At 40.4% G+C, this 23,361-nt stretch overlaps 1 non-coding gene across 1 annotated transcript; it reads right to left on the bottom strand.

Moving 5' to 3' along the window:
* Window positions 1-20,010: 20,010 nt before the first annotated feature.
* Window positions 20,011-22,737, bottom strand: LOC108176284 (uncharacterized). The gene is made up of 2 exons (XR_016219802.1): window positions 21,631-22,737; window positions 20,011-20,205 (listed from the first exon to the last, which is right to left on the bottom strand). It is a non-coding gene; the product is annotated as an uncharacterized LOC108176284 (transcript).
* Between the last annotated feature and the right edge of the window lie 624 nt (window positions 22,738-23,361).

Consider the following 23,361-nt stretch of genomic DNA (forward strand, 5'->3'; position numbering starts at 1 on the left):
AACCTGAAACTGATCTGAACAGACCTCAGAAGTTCTTAGACATGGGGTTGGAGAGGAGGGTAGGGGCAGCAAAGGAGAGAACAAAAAGTGACAATGGGAAGTAAGAAGGGTGGAAGGAGAGCAGAAAAGCAGGAATGGGAAAAAGAGGGTATCCTTGAGTCATCAAAAAACACACTCAAGTTTCTATTTTCTCTCTGCTCCATTAAAGAGAGTTTTTGTTAGCAGTGAAAAGCAAATATTTGCTCATCAAAGGCATATTTACATATTTAAAAATATATATTGGCAGCAGTATCAGTCCCTGGGAGATTTCTGTTTTGTTTAATGAATTCTTCAGGGTGAATGTTCTGTATAAAGAAAAAAACTTGGGCCGGCGCCGTGGCTCAATAGGCTAATCCTCCACCTTGCGGCGCCGGCACACCAGGTTCTAGTCCCGGTCGGGGCGCCGGATTCTGTCCCGGTTGCCCCTCTTCCAGGCCAGCTCTCTGCTATGGCCAGGGAGTGCAGTGGAGGATGGCCCAGGTGCTTGGGCCCTGCACCCCATGGGAGAACCAGGAAAAGCACCTGGATCCTGGCTCCTGCCATCGGATCAGCGCGGTGCGCCGGCTGCAGCGGCGGCCATTGGAGGGTGAACCAACGGCATAGGAAGACCTTTCTCTCTCTGTCTCTCTCTCTCACTGTCCACTCTGCCTGTCAAAAATAATAATAATAAAAAAAAAGAAAAAAAAAGAAAAAAACTTACACCTGAACCATACAGAGGTCCCCATTTCAATTCCAAGATGAGTGTGGGAAAGCAGGGGAATCCAGGGACTTTTTGACCTTCCTACCTCTTCTACATTATTTGTTACTTTCTTATCACTTAATATCTATTAAACACTAGAATTCACTGGGAATCATGCTCTCAGATACTGAAAACTGCTGGAGAAATGTAAAAAGCAGTAGTGGAAGGGGTGTGAAAATCAAATGTTTAACTCAAATAGTTTTTTGGGGTTAGCATACACTCAGGTCAAAGGACCAGTTTCAACATGGCTTAAATCCAGATAAACATTTACCCCATAACAAATAGTCCAGAGCAACAGAAAGCACTGAGTAAGGTAATTATAGTACCAAAACTTCTCCCACCTCCTGGCTTTTTCTTCTTCTGTAAACTGCTGTCGTCCTGAAGGGAGAAAAAGACAGCCACACCAATCCGAGATCTCACAGCACAAAGTGACAATATCCAGTTGAAGATGAGACACTACCGCTTTTTAAAATGTCCTTCTTGGGAGAGACAGACAATTTTACAGAACTCATTTGCACAGTCTCACTCATGGGGCATCTAAGACACTTAACACAGTGACAACATGCCACAAGTAATGGGATTAACATGAGTAGCCTAATCACATCATTTGTCGTAATAGCATGGAGAGGCAACTATCTTGACCATGAAATCCATAGTCAGGAAGTCATGGTTTTCTCATGTTGGGGAACCTCAGTGGGAGAAGAGAGTCCAAGGTCTTATCACTGATGCAAAAAATAATTAAACAACAGAACTCAGACAAAGGCCAGTGGGAGGATAAGATTTATTGACAGATCAAAATTACTCAACACATAGCCAGGGAGGGAGCAGGCTCAGAAATTAAACTGCCCCAGGCCTCAGAAGCTGAGGTAGTTTCTTATCAGTTTTCCCAAGTTGCAAGAGCACCTGTTACTGAGGGGAGGGTCCTTTACCATGCTCAGGGTGAGTCTTGGTGCAGGTGCAATTGAGATAATTTGTTTTAACATATATTGTATGTTGCATTGGCATTTTAAGTCTCCTCCCAGGGATGTGTTGTTTAAAACTATACTGAGTCAAAGGTTGTTCAGCCTTCAAGATAACTGTTAAAAACTGGTTTGTGTTTATCAGCCCGGCTTAAAGAAGTAATTGATGTTTGGCTGCTTAATTATTAACAGTAAAGGCCTATTTCTCATCAAGAGATAGCTGTAACATTGCTAAGGTTTGCCACATAGCAGGTAACCTTACTCATCATATTATTTATTTCTCCCTTCCTCCTAATCCAGATACATCTTTCCCGCCTCATCTTTTCCCTTAAGAGATTTTTGGCCTTTCATAATGCAAAAATTTATCTGAGCCTTGCTTCTCTTCCAAGATGGGTAAAGCCATGTAATGTTTTGATGATTTTCCACTGGGTAGCCATTGGGAGCATGATTTGAATACTTTTTGATGTAGGTTACACCATTATTGGGGCCCTTAATATAAATTCCTTGTTGGACCTACTCTATCTCAGGCACAGTATAGTGTGGAGTTTTAGCTGTTTCTGGAAAATGGGGAGTCAGAGCCATCCCCAGGGCCTCCTGAGTGGCAACTCTTTTTGCTACCTTATCAGCAAATGCATTTCATCTGGCAATATCGTCACTTACCTTTTGGTCTATGCTACCATGAATGTAAGGTCTATGCCATTAAGAGTTCCAGCAAGAGTTCCAAAACTGTTTGTACAAGGGCCAAAATTTCTTGAAGAAGTTTGGTAGGCAAATTTTTTGTAGTTGGTACCATCTTCTTTCCAGATTTCCACATTGCTCCATTTCCTTGCAACAAAAGGAAAGCATATTTGTAATTAGTATAAACATTGACATTTTCCCAAATTTTAAGGCTCTGCTTGAGGCAATGAGTTCAGCATCATGAACTAAAGTGACTAGCATTATTGCTTTGTCTTCTCTAGTTTAAGATTCACTAGAGCATGCCTTGCCATTCCAATTCCACTTTTTCTTTATTATTATTATTTATTTGAACTGCAGAAATACAGAGAGAGAGAGAGAGAGAGAGAGAGAGAGAGAAAGAAACCCTCCATCCACTTGTTCACTCCCTAAATGGTCACAACAGCCCAGGTTGGGTAAAGCCAAAGCCAGGAGCCAAGAGCCTCGAGACTCCTCTGGATCTCCCATGTGGATGCAAAGGCCTAAGTACCTGGGCCATCCTCTGCTGCCTTCCCAGGCATACCAGCTGGGAGCTGGATCAGAAGTGGAGCAGCCAGGACTCAAAGCAGCGTTCATATGGGATACCACCACCACAGGTAGAGTCTCAACTCTCTATACCCCAGTGCTGCATTCCTCAGCACACACACCTCTTCTGAAACTATTGCTATCAGTGAGCCATTCAAGATCTATGTTTTCTAGAGCTTCATTCTTGAGGCCAAACTTACCAGAATAGACCTGTGCTATGGTATCCATATAGGCATATATTAGTTTCTTAGAATCTTTAAAGGGTGGGAGACTACCTGGATTGGGGATCTGATATACTTTGAGAATCATCTTGGTATGCCTAAAATAAGGGTTTGGTATATAGTGAGGTGTCCTCATGAAAAACATTGGTGCCCTTTAACCCATTAAGCCCCCAATTTTTTAAGATTTATTGACTTATTTGAAAGGCAGAGTTACAGAGAGGCAGAGGCAGAGAGAGAGAGAGAGAGAGAGAGAGAGAGGTCTTCCATCCACTGTGCTGATCCAAAAGCCAGGAGCTTCTTCTGGATTTCCCACATAGGTGCAGGGGCCCAAGGCCTTGGGCCATCTTCTGCTTTCCCAGGCCATAGCAGAGAGTATTGGAAGCTGTATTGGAAGCTGTATTGGAAGTGGAGCAGCCAGACCTCAAATTGGCACCTATATGGAATTCCAGCACTGCAGGTGGACCCCCAAATTTTCAACTTTGAAAATATTTCAAAGAAATTGACACAGATGCATTAAAATAGGCTGGTTATTATAATCTAAATCTAATATATCTTTTGCTTTCATTAACATCGAACTACATGTTGTCCTATAAGTGAGACATTTAGACAATAGAGCCATCTTATAAAAAGGACATTAGGTAAATATGACATCCTTTTATATATTACACAACACACAGAAAAGTGATTTTCATGGCACATTCAATAATTTTTTTTCGTGGAAAGGGTTACATTACATTTTTTATTGCCCACAAAATACAGATTTATTATTATTATTATTTAATTTATTTATTATATATTTATATTTATTTTATATACTTATAATTATTTTAATTATTTATTAATAATTTATTATTATCTAAGGAATAGAGATTTCATGCATTTCATAAGTACAACTTTAGGAATATAGTAATTCTTCCCCCCATACCCACCCTCCCACCCATTCTCACACCCGCCTCCTCCTCCCTCTCCCATTCCCAGTCCCATTCTCAACTGAGATCCATTTTTGATTAACATTATACACAGAAGACCAACTCTGTACTAAGTAAAGAGTTCAACAATTTGCACAGTAAAAAGAAGAAAAAAAACTGTTCCCTGATAGTTGAGACAGGGTTGTTCAAAATCATTGTATCTTGAAGGTAATTTCACTTTTCTTTTCTTTTTTGTTTAACTTTTATTTAATGAATATAAATTCCCAAAGTACAGCTTATGGAATACAATGGCTTCCCCCCCCATAACTTCCCTCCCACCCGCAACCCTCCCCTTTCCCGCTCTCTCTCCCCTTCCATTCACATCAAGATTCATTTTCAATTCTCTTTATATACAGAAGATCAGTTTAGCATACATTGAGTAAAGATTTCAACAGTTTGCACCACATGGAAAAATACTGTTTGAGTACTAGTTATAGCATTAAATCACACTGTACATCACATTAAGGACAGAGATCCTACATGAGGAGTAAGTGCACAGTGACTCCTGTTGTTGACTTAACAAATTCACACTCTTGTTTATGGCATCAGTAATCACCCTAGGCTCTTGTCATGAGCTGCCAAGGCTATGGATGCCTTTTGATTTCACCAACTCTGATCATATTTAGGCAAAGTCGTAGTCAGAATGGAAGTTCTCGCCTCCCTTCAGAGAAAGGTACCTCCTTCTTTGATGACCCGTTCTTTCCACTGGGATCTCACTCGCAGATCTTTCATTTAGGTCATTTTTTTTTTTTGCCAGAGTGTCTTGGCTTTCCATGCCTGAAATACTCTCATGGGCTTTTCAGCTGGATCCACATGCATTAAGGGCTGATTCTGAGGCCAGAGTGCTGTTTAGGACATCTGCCATTCTATGGGTCTGCTGTTTATCTCACTTCCCATGTTGGATCGTTCTCTCCCTTTTTTATTCTATCAGCTAGTATTTGCAGACACTATTCTTGTTTATGTGATCCCTTTGTCTCTTAGTCCTATCATTATGATCAATTGTGAATAGAAATTGATCACTTGGACTAGTGAGATGGCATTGGTACATGCCATCTTGATGGGATTGAATTGGAATCCCCTGGTATGTTTCTAACTCTACCATTTGGGGCAAGTCAGCTTGAGCATGTCCCGAATTGCACATCTCTTCCCTCTCTTATTCCCACTCTTAGATTTACCAGTGATCACTTTTCAGTTAAGTTTCAACACTTAAGAATAACTGTGTATTGATTACAGTATTCAACCAAAAGTATAAAGTAGAACAAACATAAAAAATACTAACAGGGATAACGTATTAAGTTGTTCATCAACAGTCAGGGCAAGGCTGATCAAGTCACCATTTCTCATAGTCTTCATTTCACTTTTTTTTTAATTTATTTTTTAAACTTTTATTTAATGCATATAATTTTCCAAAGTACGACTTATGGATTACAATGGCTTCCCCCCCATACCGTCCCTCCCACCCACAACCCTCCCCTTTCCCACTCCCTCTCCCCTTCCATTCACATCAAGATTCATTTTCGATTATCTTAATATACAGAAGATCAGCTTAGTATACATTAAGTATGGATTTCAACAGTTTGCTCCCACACAGAAACATAAAGTGAAAAATAATAGATGATTTTTTTTTAATGATGATGAAATCAGAGCAGACCAATTGTCATGTTTAATCCCAGTGAGAGTCAAGTTGGGAATTGATAATTTCTTTTCTTTTCTTTTCTTTTTTTTTTTTTTTTTTACAGAGGATCAGTTTAGTATGCATTAAGTAAGGATTTCAACAGTTTGCACCCTCATAGAAACACAAAGTGAAATATATTGTTTGAGTACTCATTATAGCATTAAATCTCAATGTACAGCACATTAAGGATAGAGATCCTACATGAGGAGTAAGTGCACAGTGACTCCTGTTGTTGACTTTACCAATTGACACTCCTGTCTATGGCATCAGTAATCTCCCTATGCTCCAGTCATGAGTTTCCAAGGCTATGGAAGCCCTCTGAGTTCTCCGACTCTTATCTTGTTTAGATAAGGTCATAGTCAAAGTGGAGGTTCTCTCCTCCCTTCAGAGAAAGGTACCTCCTTCTTTGATGACCTGTTCTTTCCACTGGGATCTCACTCGCAGAGATCTTTTGCCAGAGTGTCTTGGCTTTCCATGCCTGAAATACTCTCATGAGCTTTTCAGCCAGCTCCGAATGCCTTTAGGGCTGATTCTGAGGCCAGAGTGCTATTTAGGACATCTGCCATTCTATGACTCTGCTGAGTATCTCACTTCCCATGTTGGATCACTCTCCCCTTTATTTACTCCATCAGTTAGCGTTAGCAGGTACTAGCATAGTCTTCATTTCACTTTAACAGGTTCTCTTTTTGGTGCTCGGTTAGTTGCCACTGATCAGGAAGAAATATGATATTTGTCCCTTTGGGACTGGCTTATTTCACTCAGCATAATTTTTCCAAATTCCTAACAGGGATCACTTTTCAGTTAAAATTTAAACACCTAAGAATAATTGTGTGTTGATTACAGAGTTCAACCAATAGTACTAGAACAAAAAAAATACTAACATGGATAAAGTATTGCATTGTACATCAACAGTCAGGACAAGAGCCGATCAAATCACTGTTTCTCATAGTGTCCATTTCACTTCAACAGGTTTCCCCTTTGGTGCTCAGTTGTCGCCGATCAGGGAGAACATATGATATTTGTCCCTTTGGGACTGGCTTAGTTCACTCAAAATGATGTTTTCAAGATTCCTCCATCTTGTTGCAAATGATTGGGTTTCATTGTTTTTGACTGTTGTATAGTATTCTATAGAGTACATGTCCCATAATTTCTTTATCCAGTCTACTGTTGATGGGCATTTGGGTTGGTTCCAGGTCTTAGCTATTGTGAATTGAGCTGCAATAAACATTAAGGTGCAGACAGCTTGTTTGTTTGCCAATTTCATTTCCTTTGGGTAAATTCCAAGGAGTGGGATGGCTGGGTTGAATGGTAGGGTTATCTTCAGGTTTCTGAGGAATCTCCAGACTGACTTCCATAGTGGCTTAACCAGTTTGCATTCGCACCAACAGTGGGTTAGTGTCCCTTTTTCCCCACATCCTCTCCAGCATCTGTTGTTGGTAGATTTCTGAATGTGAGCCATTCTAACTGGGGTGAGGTGAAACCTCATTGTGGTTTGGATTTGCATTGCCCTGATTGCTAGTGATCTTGAACATTTTTTCATGTGTCTGTTGGCCATTTGGATTTCCTCTTTTGAAAAATGTCTATTGAGGTCCTTGGCCCATCTCTTAAGTGGGTTGTTTGTTTTGATGTTGTGGAGTTTCTTGATCTCATTGTAGATTCTGGTTATCAACCCTTTATCTGTTGCATAGTTTGCAAATCTTTTCCCATTCTGTCAGTTGCCTCTTCACTCTCCTGACTGTTTCTTTTGCAGTACAAAAACTTCTCAATTTGATGCAATCCCAAATGTTAATTTTGGCTTTGACTGCCTGTGCCTCCAGGGTCTTTTCCAAAAAGTCTTTGCCAGTACCTATATCTTGTAGGGTTTCTCCAATGCTCTCTAATAATTTGATGGTGTTGGGTTGTAGATTTAAGTCTTTAATCCATGTTGAGTGAATTTTTGTGTAAGGTGAAAGGTAGGGGTCTTGCTTCATGCTTCTGCACGTGGAAATCAAATTTTCCCAGCACCATTTATTCATTAGACTGTGCTTACTCCAGGGATTGGTTTTAGATCCTTGATCAAATATAAGTTGGCTGTAGATGTTTGGGTTGATTTCTGGTGTTTCTATTCTGTTCCATTGGTCTATCCATCTGTTTCTGTACCAGTACCATGCTGTTTTGATAACAACTGCCCTGTAGTATGTCCTGAAATCTGGTATTGTGATGCCTCTGGCTTTGTTTTTGTTGTACAAGATTGCTTTAGCTATTCAAGGTCTCCTGTGTCTCCATATGACTTTCAGCTTCATTTTTTCCAGATCTGAGAAGAAGGTCTTCGGTATCTTGATTGGTATTGCATTGAATGTATAAATTGCTTTTGGGAGAATGGACATTTTGATGATATTGATTCTTCCAATCCATGAGCATGGAAGATTTTTCTATTTTTTGGTATCCTCTTCTATTTCTTTCTTTAAGGTTTTGTAATTTTCATCGTAGAGATTTTTAACGTCCTTGGTTAAGTTTATTCCAAGGTATTTGACTGTTTTTGTAGCTATTGTGAATGGGATTGATCTTAGAAGTTCTTCCTCAGCCGTGGCATTGTCTGTGTATACAAAGGCTGTTGATTTTTGTGCATTGATTTTATATCACTTTTCTTTTAGAAACTTAATTAGCATTAACAAAGCACCCAAGAAAGAAACATCTTTTGGGAGCACATAGACATAGTTATAATACAACTCTTTGAGGACAGAGATCCTGTATGGGACGTTAGGGCACAGTGACTCTTGTTGTTAATTTAACAATTAACACTCTTATGTATGATGTCAATGATCATCTAAGGCTCTTTTTTTATTTTTTTCATCTAAGGCTCTTGACATGAGCTGCCTTGGCTATGGAAGCCTTTTGAATCCACAAACTTCATCAGTATTTAGACAAGGATATAAACAAAGTGGAAGTTCTCTCCTCCCTTCAGAGAAAAGTACCTCCTTCTTTGATAGCCACTTATTTCCACTGGGGTCTCACCACCAGGATCCTTCATGTAGAACATTTTTCTGGCTCAGCGTCTTGGCTTTCCATGCCTGAAAGTTTACATTACGTTTACATATTTAACACTGTCCTGTCAGTCTTGCTTGACATGATTTGTTTTGACATCAGGATATTCTTACCATTTGAGAATAATATGGCTTCTCACAGCAGATCATAAGCTATCATCTTGGACATGAGTAGGTCTGGAAGCATTGTGTTTTATTCCTTCTAATGGCTTCTCATTGCCTTCTTTTAAGTATGCCAAACAGTTTCATTTTTGAAATCCAACAAATTTCTGAGACCTTTCTTGTTTTTGTTTGCAAACCTGTGAATAATCCATGCATTTATGATACTCATATCAATTATTCAAGTAAAGAAAGGCCAGTACCACTTTTTTGCCTCAACTAAAAGTGAAATATTTGGAAACCAACCATACCACCACTGAAATTGTTATAGGTACCATTACCCTTGGTTGAGGTACACTAGTGCTGCTTTTTTTTTTTTTTTTAATTCACAGGCTTTTATTGGGATTCTGCTCCCGGGCGAGTTTCCCTCCCCAGTCCTAACAGAACGGAGGCTGGGGAAGTCATGCATCCCAATTAGGGTTCCTTTTATAGATTCAGGGCATGGGGGTTAAAGGTTGAGGCAGGTCTGATCCTCATTGGTTGACCTTTAGGCACCCGCAGGGACCTTGACAAGGACTTTTCTTCCCCGGAAGTATAGGCCTTCCCTCCTTGTGGCTCCCAGAGCTACCATCTTGACCTTTTGAGGATAGGAAAAGGGGGCAACGATGAGTCTCTCTGGCTACTTCCTGCTGACTGGGGACTTTGTACCCAGGGGCCCGCTGTGGGTATCTTGGGGCTCCTCTGGGACAGGCATGTATGGATGGAGAAGCATCTGGTTGACTGCCTGGTTGCTGAAGGCCTTGGTTCATTCCATTATCACCTGCTATAAACAGACACTGTAGTATACAAGTCAGCGTGAGAATATCAACCAATGATCCTAAGAGTGGCATTAACCAGGTAATGAAAGGATTTCATAGAGGAGAGGAAATGAAGGGGTTCTCTGGACCCTTGTGAGGATTGTTTGATGGATATGGCTTAAAGCTGACCCCCCACAGGTTGGGAACAGAGCCATTGATGTTAGAGTAGCGGCTATGATTACAAAGGAATGAGACCCAAGTGGGCTAGACAGGGACTAGAACAAAGGACAGAGTCATTATTAGGGACCTAAGAAAGGTGCTGTCTAAGCTACAAAGAAGTTCTCCGATTGAGAGACAAATAGAACATAGGGTACATCCTAAGGGAGATGTGAACTTTTTGGGAAGGCACTCTGTTGACTTCCACTACCCAGCTGGCCTGGGAGGAGAGCTGGCCAGGTGAAGGCAGGTGGCATCTCTAACAGGAAATTTACAGTTCTGCCTGCAATGTTGCTGACCCCATTTGGCCGTCTCCTCTAAGCGCGGTGGTCACTTTGGAAGCTGGGCTGAGTGAATGGCTTTTCAGCTTAGAGCCAATAAGATCTGTGGCTCTGACATTAAGTCATTCGACTCCAGGGCAGTTCCATTTCCAGTGACCCAACTCTTGGCTGGCAGAGCTGCCAGGGCTCTTCACAAGCTGATTTCTGCTGAAGCCCAGGCTTACCACTGATAGCCACTGCAGAGGACTGGCCTGCTGGGTCTCCCTGAGGGCAGTTCACTGTACAGAACAGACATTCTGCCACCTATCTCTACATTTCTGATGCCTAGCTTACTTTTCCTCCTGATTTTTGTTAAAGCAGAACACAGGATGCAAGTCAAGAGACTCCATCATGACTGACTCTAGTTGGACTATTTTTCCAGCATAGGAGGATGGATTAGAATTTAGAGTATCGTGTGAGGGGAAGGGTCTGGTAGCAGTTGAAAGAGACTCCACTTGAGGGAGAGGAAGACTTGTCACTCCCGGTTCGTAGTCCCAGCAATGAGGCAGGTTACAGTTGGGACAGTTGGACCCAGAGTTGGGGTGGAGAGAAAGGGAGCACTTAATAGTTGACCATCTATCAAATCTACTATCATTCTCTAGGGAGAAGTGAGCATTACAGACTACAATTCCCTTTGAGAATTGGATTTTGGAAGAGAATCATGAAGGCCTATATAAAGGTAATTTCTGACTACTTTCATTGTGTTTTATAGACAAAATCAAGTTAGAGGATCATGCTAAAATTGTAATTCCATTTAGTGGCCAAGTTTCCCCATATTCCAATATATTGGGGCCATGCAGTATTACAGAAAAATAAGCTTTTTGTTTTTCTTTCAATCATCCAAGTTAAAGGTATCCCAATTATTCCAAAGGCAGCTCAGTTGTAAGTCAATGTGACCGGATGAGAAGTGTCCCATGATCAAGTCTCTTGATGACCTGAAAAGAGACAGAATAGGGGACAGATGTGTCATGGCTGTATAAGAGCACCAATGACCCAGGTCCAATCTGTCATCCCAAACTCCCAGTTGTAGCCTATGACCTGCTGAGTCAGTTGTCAGATATGTAGATGATCCCTGTCTGGCACTTCAGTATCCTTGGCTGAAGCTCGTGATGCCCAAGCTATTGCCAATTAAAGTTAGGCCTGAGCTGCTCAACACTGCCAGTTTGCCAGAGACAAGAAGTTATTGTAGGGAAACAGGTTTCCTTTTAGAAACTGGAAGTCTTTGGGAAAGAGTAAACCTCTGATCCCAGATATGCTCTTTCCAGTGTGCAAGTTTGCAAAAGGGCTTTGTAAAGAAGAAAGTAGGAGTTGGGGAAGGTTGTCAGGCAGGCTTCTAGGGTCAGTGGCACCATTTAAGTGGAGGTTTCTTTGATTTGAAATTTACTGGAGACTGGTAATTATAAATTCCTCTCTTGTTTGGGGTTTGTTGTTTGGCCACCTCCTTGTAGTCCAAAGATTAACAGGTAGCTTCGATAATTAGAATGTGAAAAATGGAGGACATGAACTTTTTACAATTTTAAATGTGTGGCTAGTCCCAAGGTTGGAATGTGTAAAGGAGCAAGCAAAGTGTAGTACAGTTACAATTTCCAATTGTCAGTCTTTCATTCCTTAGCCAGAGAATAGGGGCTTCACTGCCCTTCTGGCTGCTTCCTAATGATTGGAGGTGAAGTGAGGGATTTAGGAATGAATACCATTGACATGGTAAAGTATATCATTTTTGTCCCCTCCACCCCTCACCCTTTAAGGGAGAGTAGGTCAAGAATTTGTTTGGTTGTGATTTTAGATGTTTGCTTACGATATTTCTCCATACACAACATAATGGTTTTAAACCTTAAGTAAAATTACCCTACTATTAGTAAAAGTGTTCATCTAATTTTAAAATTCCCTTAAAAATAGGTGTAATTCCATGGCCGGCGCCATGGCTCAATAGGCTAATCCTCCACCTGCAGTACCGGCACACCGGGTTCCAGTCCTGGTCGGGGTGCTGGATCTGTCCCTGTTGCCCCTCTTCCAATCTGGCTCTCTGCTGTGGCCCAGGAGTGCAGTGAAGGATAGCCCAAGTGTTTGGGTCCTGCACCCACATGGGAGACCGGGAGGAAGCACCTGGCTCCTGGCTTTGGATCAGCTCAGTGCGCCGGCTGGAGTGCACCGACCTCAGCAGCCAATGGGGGATGAACCAATGGCAAAAGGACGACCTTTCTCTCTGTCTCTCTCACTGTCCACTCTGCCTGTGGAAAAAAATAGGTGTAATTCCAAAAAGTATTCAGTAAAATAAATTTGAAAACCAGTCTCCAGGGGCTGGCGCTGTGGCGCAGTGGGTTAACGCCCTGGCCTGAAGCACCGGCATCCCATATGGGCACAAATTCAAGTCCTGGCTGCTCCCCTTCAGATCCATCTCTCTGATGTGGGAAAGCAGTAGAAGATGGCCCAAGTCCTTGGGCCCCTGCACCCACGTGGCAGACCCAGAGGAAACTACTGGCTACTGGCCCCTGGCTTTGGATTGGCTCAGCTCCGGCCATTGTGGGAGTGAATCATCAGATGGAGGACATCACTCTCTCTGTCTCTTTTATCTCTCTCTCTGTGTAACTCTGACTTTCAAATAAATAAATCATTTTTTAAAAAAGCAAAGAAAGAAAACCAGTCTTCAAGCCCTTGGAAGAGGAGAGTTTGATGACCCAGAGTTTGTTGTAGTCAGGTAGCCTGTCTCCTAATTTTATCAGTACTTGTTTCTACCTGGGATGATGTGTTAACTTTAGCAGAGGAGGAAGGATTGTCTACTATCTAGGAACCACCCTATTCTTCTAGAATAGAGTCCAAAGCTATACTATTGTCTAAAACAATCTTGGTGAGGGAAGTCAGAGATTTTCACAAATTTGTGAATGAGTTAGCAGTTTCACTAGCCAGAACAAGATAGGTCTTTGAAAATTCATTACTACATGCTGGTGAGCCAGAAGTAGGGTGCATTCAAAAAATATGCTTCCCTATCTTATTTCTGCAGGAAGCTCATGGGTTACTATAGAGAAAAAATTGAAGGAAATAGACCAGTGTCTACTTTCATCAGGCTTGTGTAAGCAGAAAGAAACAATCCAATGGCCCAGCAGGCAAATTTCCCAATATACCTGGTGACAAGGCATTTGTAAGTACACAGTGTTCCTTTATAATCTTCACAAAAAACAAGTATCCTGGGTGGACACACAGAACTCCAGATGATCCACAAGATAAGTTCAGAATCCTTTGGCAAAACCTTAGAGACTGGGTCAAACAAAGGACTAATAGGCATATCTCTGAGGAGAATGTATTTGTGCATGTTTTTCCAGGTGTTGAATTTGTCAAGATGTTGGGTAAGAGCTTGGAGGTACTGATAGGCTTTTGGAAATTGTCTTTACTAAGAGTAGGGGTTATTATTCTATCTCTAGTGAGTTTCAAGAATGTTAGGCAAAGGGGAAATTCTCTTGTTTGCCTGGCAGATTCAGCTTAAATAATGCTAGGAAACCAGTTGTTCATATTATTTTTTGAAGATTTTATTTATTTTGGAGGTACAGTTACAGACAGAGAGAGGGCAAGACAGAGAGATAGGTCGTCCATCCACTGATTCACTCCCCAAATGGCCCCAACTGCTGGAGTTGAGCCAATCTGAACCAGGAGCCAGGAACTACACAGGGGCAGGGGCCCAAGCACTTGGGCCATCTTATACTGCTTTCCCAGGCCATAGCAGAAAACTGGAATGGAAGAGGAGCAGTACCACTAGAACCAATGCCCATATGGAATACAGGCACTGCAGGTGGAGGCTTAGCCCACTGAGCACAGTGCCGGCCCTGCCCATATTACTTTTTCCTTGACACTACATTTTAATAAGTGAAAAAGCAAATAATTGCTTAATAATGATGTTGTTAGTTCACTTGAAGCAATACATCATTTGGGAATTTAAAACAAATCCTACAGTTTTCCACAAAGGGATCAAGGGAAAACCATGGCAGGTGCCATGGGGTCTTTGGTAGCTACTTTTATTAATACATTGCTTGGAAAGACACTCTGCAATCTTCCACCATAAAGTTAGGCACAGAGGAATAATTAGTTATAGGAATAACTGAAGGGCCATCATAGTCATCAACTGGGAAGGGTTGGAGATGGCACAGTCATCAATCAGAATTATCAAGAGCAGTGATAGAGAAATTCTTAGTAATGCATTATTTGCCATCCCCACAAAGCATTTATACAGACATCTGGGATAAACACATTTAGCATCTCTGTCTCTAGTACTTATCTTGTCTCTTTGTTAAATGTATACATTAGATCCTCCACTGGCTCATGGCTGCAAGCTTTTTTATCAGATCGTCATTGTCTAGTGGAGCCCTTTTCACTCACATATGATGAAAATATGGGTTAACTCCTGCAAATTTTAAGAAGTGTGGGGGAGTTAGGAACATCTCACGTGGTCCAGTCCACTTCTCACTCAATTGCTGGTCAGGTCCGTGGTTTCTTTAGGTCTTTATCAGCACCTTATCTCTGAACTGGAAAGAGTTGAGTAACTCATCTGTCAGGTGAGTGAATGTGGAAAGGGCAAACTTATGCAAAGAAGTTAATATTTATTCTACTACTTTATATAAACAGTATTGGGCTCTCATTTCAATTTATAAATCTAGCAGAAGGTCCCCTAACACAGAGGACTAAAAAAGTCCCCCATATATTATTTCAAAAGGATTCAATCTAAGCCTGCTTTGGGATGCCTATTGCAAGGCAACAGGCAAAACATTGTGCCATCTTAGATGAGCCTCCTGACTGTCATAGCTCAAATGTTTTTTCAAGGTATCATTCATCTTTTCATCTTTTCTTTCTTTCCCATGGGCTTCAGCCTCCAAGATGCACGAAGTTCCCAGGTGATCTGTAGAGGTTGACTCAACTATTCGGTGACTCCTGACATTAAGGCTGGTGTATTATCACTTTGTGTGGTGTTAGGGAGTTCAAATATATGAATAATCTCTTTTGAGATAGAATGGTCAGAGATCCAAAGATCCTCTGTACCTGATATTAGAGAAGAAGAGAGGGGTCTTGAGCCTAGGTGTGCCTCCTCTAGAAGCTGGAAAGGGAAAAAATAGATTTTCTCCTAGAACTTCAATAAGAAGTGCAAACCTGCCCACACCTTCATTTTAGATGATTGAATCTGATATTGGACTTCTGACCTCCAGAGTGGTAAGAAAATAAATTTGTAATGTTTCTATCCAAGAAGTATGTGGTAATTTGTGACCATATCAGGAAACTTACACATACCTAATTCTGACAATTCTCATTATCATATTTTCTCCTTCTCTTCTCTCCTCTCCCCTGCAACTCCCCCATCATTATCCACTATCATCACCAACTGTCCTCTCTATTAGATTATTAATAAGATCTCACAGGGGCCGGCGCTGCGGCGTCAGCACCCTGAGTTCTATTCCCAGTTGGGGCACCGGATTCTGTCCTGGTTGCTCCTCTTCCAGTCTGGCTCTCTGCTGTGGCCCAGGAAGGCAGTGGAGGATGGCCCAGGTTCTTGGGCCCTGCACCTGCGTGGGAGACCAGGAGGAAGCACCTGGCTCCTGGCTTTGGATCAGCACAGTGCGCCGGCCATAGCGGCCATTTTGGGGGTGAACCAGTGGAAGGAAGAGCTTTCTCTTTGTCTCTCTCTCTCACTATCTAACTCTGCCTGTTAAAAAAATAAAATAAAAATAAATAAGAGCTCATAGGAATGCTGCTATTTCTAAAATCACATTTATGTCTTCAGTGATTTTTCAATTCTCTGGCCTTCTTTATAACCATTCTTTGAAACCTTTCCATAATCTGTTTCTAATTCCTCTTCTCTCACTTTCTTGAATCTACCCTACATATTCAAGCTCTTGCTTTCACCATCATATCAAAACTGTTCTTAATCCTGTTAAGTCCAATTGCCAAAACCAAGCTCTCATCTTACTTTTGTCACTACTAACATTTGACTGTTTTCTCCTTTAAAAAAAGTTTTTTCATTTGAGTATCAGAACTATCTCCCCCTTTCCACTGTATGTTGCAATCACTCCTTTATAGCTTCCTTTGCTGCTTCATCCTCTCTCTCTCTCTCTCTCTCTCTCTCTCTAACCAATGCCTTAGTGGTGAAAAATATGCCTGTGTCTCATTTCTCCTCTGTCCACATTCACTCACTTAGCAAATCTAATATGATCAGATAATTTCATGGTTTCAAGCAACTATTTTCTGGCGAAATCTAATCAAGTGTGTTTGACATATACCTATTCTCTATTTCTAGACTTACATGCCCAGTGGTCTCTGTGGCACCTCTACTTGAATGTATAACAAGAACTCAAACATACCATGTCTAAAATTGAATAACACGTCTTCTGACAAAAATCTACTCCACCCTCATCTCCTCCATCTCAGCACACTATAACTCCTTCCTTCAAGTTACTCAGGTAAAAATTTCTGGATTCAATTTTCATTCCATTTTCCCCCTCTCATCATACATCCAATCTGTTGGAATATTTTGTTGACTCTATCCTTAAAACATATCTATGTAAATCTATATATTGTGTCAAAGACAACATCATTTAGTACGTGAGTTTTTTTTTTTTTCTTTTTGACAGGCAGAGTGGATAGTGAGAGAGAGAGAGAGACACACACACGGAGAAAAGTCTTTCTGTGCCATTGGTTCACTCTCCAATGGCCGCAGCAACTGGCACACCGTGCTGATCAGAAGCTGGGAGCAAGGTGCTTCTCCTGGTTCCCATGCGGGTGCAGAGCCCAAGGACTTGGACCATCCTCCATTGCATTCCCGGGCAATAGCAAAGAGCTGGACTGGAAGAAGGGCAACCGGGACAGAATCCGGCACCCTATTCAGGACTAGAACCCGGTGTGCTGGTGCCACAGGCGGGGGATTAGCCTATTGAGCCATGGCGCCGGCCACTACATGGGTTCTTATATAGAACCCTAAGAGGCTGGCAATTCGGCTCATTTGGCTAGTCCTGTGCCTGTGGTGGCAGCACACCCGGGTCTAGTCCAGGTTGGGGTTCCGGATTCTGTCCCGGTTGCTCCTCTTCCAGTCCGGCTTTCAGCTGTGGCCTGGGATGGCAGTGGAGGATGGCCCAAGTGCTTGGGCCCTGCACCCACAAGGGAGACCAGGAGGAAGCACCTGGCTCCTGGCTTCAGTTCGGCATAGTGTGCCGACCATAGCGGCCATTTAGGGGGTGAACCAAGGGAAGGAAGACCTTTCTCTCTGTTTCTCTCTTTCACTAACTGCCTGTCAAAAAAAAAAAAAAAAAACAAAACAAAAAAAAAAAACCCTAAGAGATGATTTATCTGCCATTTTCCTCTATAGTATCTTCTCAATGTGTTGACCTGAGTGATCCTTTTAACCTATGTCTATTTGTGCAACTCCTCTGCTTAGATCTTACAATCCCTTTCCAATGCTCTCAGAATAATAATTAATGCTTTTTTAAAAAAAAAAAAACCTACATAGTATAGGCCCCCATATCTCCTCTGGATCTTATCTTCTGCTCCCATATGCCTTGCTCACAAAAACTCTAAACATATTAACCTAATCGCTATCATTCAAATATTGCAGGAACATCTTTTCTTCACAGCTTTAATACGTCCCATTCAATGTACCAGGAATCTTCTTTTCCCACCCTATATCCATTTAGTCACTTCAAACTGCTGCTCATAAGTAAATTGTAAATTTCTTCGTGAATTTTTCTTATCATCCTGGTTAAAATCACTCCCACCAACTCTGCCCACAACTACCTACCCTCTTTCCCTGATTTATTTCCCCCAAAATCACAATCAAGAATCAGGAACTGTCTGGCTTTAATCTGACTTGCAAGCTATCAAATTTTCCTGTCAGTTTCACAGATGCTGGTAGAAGTCATGAAACTTCTGAGTAAGACAAAAGAATATTTCATTAACCAAAGCAATGTAGAATTTTTGTGCTAGTTGCTTTGGCTCCAGTTTCTAGAGGGTGAATTACGGGCCAATCATATTTGCACCAGCAGTGGATTGAGGTTCAGCAGAAAAGCCTTGATTCTGAACTACTCACAACATTGTGTTGGGTAATAAACATATAAAGCCTTTAACTGGAAGGTAATATTTTCTTTATATTACTAGTCAGTAAGCATGTCTTTCATTTCCTTGGAAGGAGTTAATATTTCTATATGACAAGATCAGTTGCCATAAAAACTTTTTGAGAAAATAGTGTGGAATAAAGGACAGTTAGTGTCTCTTTTTATCAAATCTATATATACATATATAAATATATAAATAAGTGTTGCAGTGGATTTGATTCTGGGAGGAGGAGTGTAGTGGGGGCAAGAGGCACGGAGTCACCACATAGACCCTGGGAGTCAGGTGAAAGCAGGCCAGAGGTGAGCAGCCTGCAGACTAGTTTATTTCAGTTGCTACAGCTGCATATATAGCCAAGGCAGCCAGTCTGGTCAAGGGGTGGTCTATGCCCCAACCAATCACAGCCTGTTGCCAGGCAGTTTCCAAAGCCATCCAATCACAGCCTGTTGCCAGTCAGGCTCTGTTGCCAGGAAGTTTCTGAAACCATCCAATCACAGCCTGTTGTCAGTCAGACTGTTGTGTGGTTTCCGAAGCCATCCAATCATGGCCTGTTGCCAGGCAGTTTCTGTTGTCAGCAGCCATCTTGGCATGACCTTCTCATTCCACCACATATAAGTGCATTATATGTACACATATGTGGATATATGTGTGTGTATATATATATATGAAAATTCATACAGAATTATCTCCCAGCAGCCCCTTACTCATTTCTCACAACTAAATGCTTCTTGCTTATTTAATTCATAGTCTGCTTCGTTCACTGGATTTTAAACACATCACTTTAATTTAGTATTTGCCTATAAAATAGCATCTGGAACATAAAGGGTATTCAATAGTGTTTTGCTGGATAAACAAATGAGCAAATGGCACAATATAGAATAACTGTTAACAATGACCAAACATGGGTAGATGATTAAGAAACTAAACAGGAATGAGTATTTGATGTAGTAGTTAAGATGCCTGCATCACATATCAGAGTACTTGGATTCATGTCTGGGCTCTGCTCCTAATTCCAGCCATCTGTTAATGCACAACTTTGGAGGCAGCATGTGATGGGTTAAGTAGTCCTTGCCACCCATGTAAGAGATTGGATTGAGTTCCTGGTCCCCAGGCATTTGGAAGTAAACCCAAAGATGAGAGATCTCTTCTTATCTATCCTTCCATCTCTGTCTCCCTGCCTCTCAAATAAAAAAATTTAAAGAAATTAAATAAATTAATAAGGTACAATGCTTTACAACAAATGAAACATAATAGTGGAGTTTCTGAACAAGATTTGATACCTTGGAAAATAGTTACTTAAGTAAAAGGAAAGTACAAAAGCTGTATGTTGAAGATATGCTTAACTTTGTGAATAAAAATACATACAAAACAAATACATTTTGTTTAGAAAAATCATGAAGGAAAATGCACCAAAACTTAAATATTTTTGAATGGGAGGATTACAGTTTACTTGTATCCTCTATCCATTCCTTTTTGTCTTCAAACCTTTCAATAACTTTTTAAAATTTTATTTAAGTTTTACAAGTTTCATGTATTTCATATATACAGATTTAGGAACATAGTGATACCTCTCACCCTACCCTCCCTCCCACCCATGCTCCAAACCTTCATCCTCTTATAATAATCAGAGAAAAGAAGCTTCTTTATGTTGAAATCTTTATTACTTCATTGTACAACAAGGAAAGCCACCTGAGAATACAGACACTGCTTCTTAGTCACGTCTACCAAAGACAAATTTTCTCCACAACCACCTTGAAGAACACTCTGGAAATAACATTCAATATTTCATGATCAGTATTCTTCAGAAAATGGATAATTAGGGTGATTAACAGCACTGAAAGAGAATAAGGGATATTAACATTAATTCTTTCTCCATTCTGAAAAGGAGGGTTTCTCAAAAGATACAGCTAGAATGGTAGCTGCCCCTCACTTTCTCTTTCTCAAATAAATAAATAAAAGCATATGTTATTTAGAAATTAGCATTACTGTCTGTTTTTTCTTTTTCCCATGTGATTTTTTCTTTCTTATAAGCCGTGTTTCTCAATCAAATTCCATTAAAGACTATATAGTGAGCAGTTCTGTGCCAGGAGCTATGTTATCAACTCAGAGCCACAAAGAAGAATAAAACAAATCATTTATGGTCCACTGAGGCATATTATAAATTTATACTTAAATGATTTGGATTGTAGAAAATTATTTCACAATTTTTAATCATTTAAAATGTCTTTACTCTGAATACTGTTATAACTTTACAAATAGGAAGGGCCTTTTGAAATCCTTCTTTGCAGATTGGAATTTTAATTTTCAATAAAATTTTATATTTCTTATCTCAAAATTCAATCCTAAATTTCTCTGTTTGATTGTTCCTCTTTCTCTTCAATCCTGATGTCCTGAAGTAATAAAATAGAATATTGTGTTTGTGAATAAATCAAAAGTCAAGGCATGTAGGGACTCCTCACAGGCTGATAGACAAAGATGGCACTTGAGTAAAACTCCTGATTTGAGGATTCAGAGAAATATCAGAGGACCTTTTCTTGATATGTGTACTTGTAGACCAGTTCATTTCATGATCTACTCACAGTTCATCTTGGTGAGAAGAAATAGCTGAGGAAATGGGAGTTGTTATTGAGGAAAAGAAAGCCAAGGAATAGATCACTTTGGTAGAAATAGATGGAAGGGGAATGCCACATCTTAAAGAAATGCTACTGAATACTTAGGGCAGGAAGTAGAAGTAGGACTCCCTATGATATCCTTAGGACCCAGGAATATCTATCTGCCTTCTAGGCCCCATCCTCCTTAGAGTTACATTGTACACTGCCTGGGTATATAGAGAAAAAAAGATCAGGTTGCATTTTATAAAATTAGTTATTCGTTGTTATGTGTTCATGTGTTTCATCTTTGACATATATTAAAAATAAATCATGTTAAAGAATATTAAAAAATTTGGAGTTGTAAGCTCTGTACCTTCTGTCTAATGGGCAAATGGCCCCTGAAAACAGTGCCTCTGGAACAGGTAGTAAATAAGAAGTGGATTCACAATGACGCATCTTCTAGCAGTTTTCCTTATGATCTATCCTGAGTCCTGAAACAGAGATTGAGCCTCAAAGGAAATTTCTTCTGTGAAGTCTACAGGAAAGATCCTATTTAACATCTATCCCCCAAGGCAGGTCTGTCTTTTTGGTTTAGGGAAGAACTATTCCAGTTTAAACCTTTGCACAACAGAGAATAACCTGTGAAATCATCTACATGAATCACTTACAATAGAAATTTAGAATATCGTAAATTCCTGTCGAGGCCATCAATTACTTTCATGTCCTCTGCAGTCAATTCAAACTGAAAAATCTGAAAGGGATGAAAGAATCACATTTAGATTCCCCATGGCAGCTTCCTTCCACCAGTGAAAAGGTGATAAAGATGGCATTAAGGGAAGCATTTTCATCACCACTGGTTTCCACATAAACTCAGTCTGAGAACTCTTCTTCCTGAGTTCTGTCACTAGTCTTTTGAGACATACAATTTATCAATTCCAAATCTTTCTAAGTGGAAAAAGCAAAACATTTTTCTCCAAATATATGAGCAGTTGGGCAATATACTTGCTGCCCCTGACTTAGTCAAAGGTGCTTCCTTCTTTACCATCCCCTTCAACTTGATCCAGCTTTGAACTGAAACAAGCCTTGGAACACAGAATAACCACTCGATCTGTTGACCTCAAGAAAAATCACTGTCCTTTCAACTCTGACTACACCATTTCCTCATCTCATATTTCCAAACACTCTCTATTGATGGAATACTTGCTCTTCCCTATTAAACATCTTAAACACACAAGAATTTTATAAACAAAGAATGCTCCATATATAACAAATCTTTCTTACTGAAATCCAGATTTGTTTTTATTTGTACTAATACCCCTTCAATAACAAAGCAGAAAGATCTTGGGTAAAAAATATTAAATTCATTATTGCAATCAGGAAATAACTTCACAGGAAACTCAAAGTTCTACCTACCTACCTATCTATCTATCATCTATCTCACTTCTTTATATTTTGTCTTGCTATCATATATATCATCTCTCATCTATATTGTCTATCCATCCACTCATTCATTTATTTATTGGTCCTGCATTTTAAAAATATACTCCAGAAGTGATATAGCTGTCATGGGAATATGTATTACAATGTTGAATTGAATAAAATGAAATAAAATAAAATATTTTTGAATGTTTTCACAATGAAATTTGCCTGTTGATTTTATCTTAAATATATTAATTTAATCTATAGTTACAAGGATTTAAATAAATGCATTAGAAATAATATGTTCCAGCCGGCGCCGCGGCTCACGAGGCTAATCCTCCGCCTTGCAGCGCACTCTGTACTTTGGAAATTTATATTTGTTAAATAAAAGTAAAAAAAGAAGGTGTTGGGGACAGCCTGCTTCCAAACCTCAGTTGTTACTGCCAAACCCCTAATCCTTGTTTGATGACTTTGGTAATAGACCTGTGCTCTGGAGACATCAATTAAGCTCCAATGTAACTTCTTATCTGAAAGGAATTAGTGAAATGGGCTTCACCACAGAACACGGAAAATCAAGTCTCATTCAACAAGAATCAATTATAAGAAAATGGTTACATTTTCTTCCAGTGTTGGGAGAATATTTTTTTTTTGAGGTTTGGAAGCAGGCTGTCCCCAACACCTTCTTTTTTTACTTTTATTTAACAAATATAAATTTCCAAAGTACAGATTATGGATTACAATGGCTTTTCCCCTCCACAACCTCCCCCCCCCGCACCCCTCCCATCTGGGATAATATTTCAAGACACTCAGCAGGAAGGAACCAGGTGCACGCACACACACACACACACACATTACAGCATCTGTTATTAGTCAATAATTTGGAGATGGCCCAAGTGCTTAGGACCTTGCATCCACATGGGAGATCAGGAAGAAACTCCTGGTTCCTGGTTTCAGCCTGGCCCAGCCCCAGCCATTGTGGC

The sequence above is a fragment of the Oryctolagus cuniculus genome, chromosome 13, assembly GCF_051225735.1.
Source record: "Oryctolagus cuniculus isolate XC-2025 breed Fujian yellow rabbit chromosome 13, ASM5122573v1, whole genome shotgun sequence".
Classification (NCBI taxonomy): Eukaryota; Metazoa; Chordata; class Mammalia; order Lagomorpha; family Leporidae; genus Oryctolagus; species Oryctolagus cuniculus.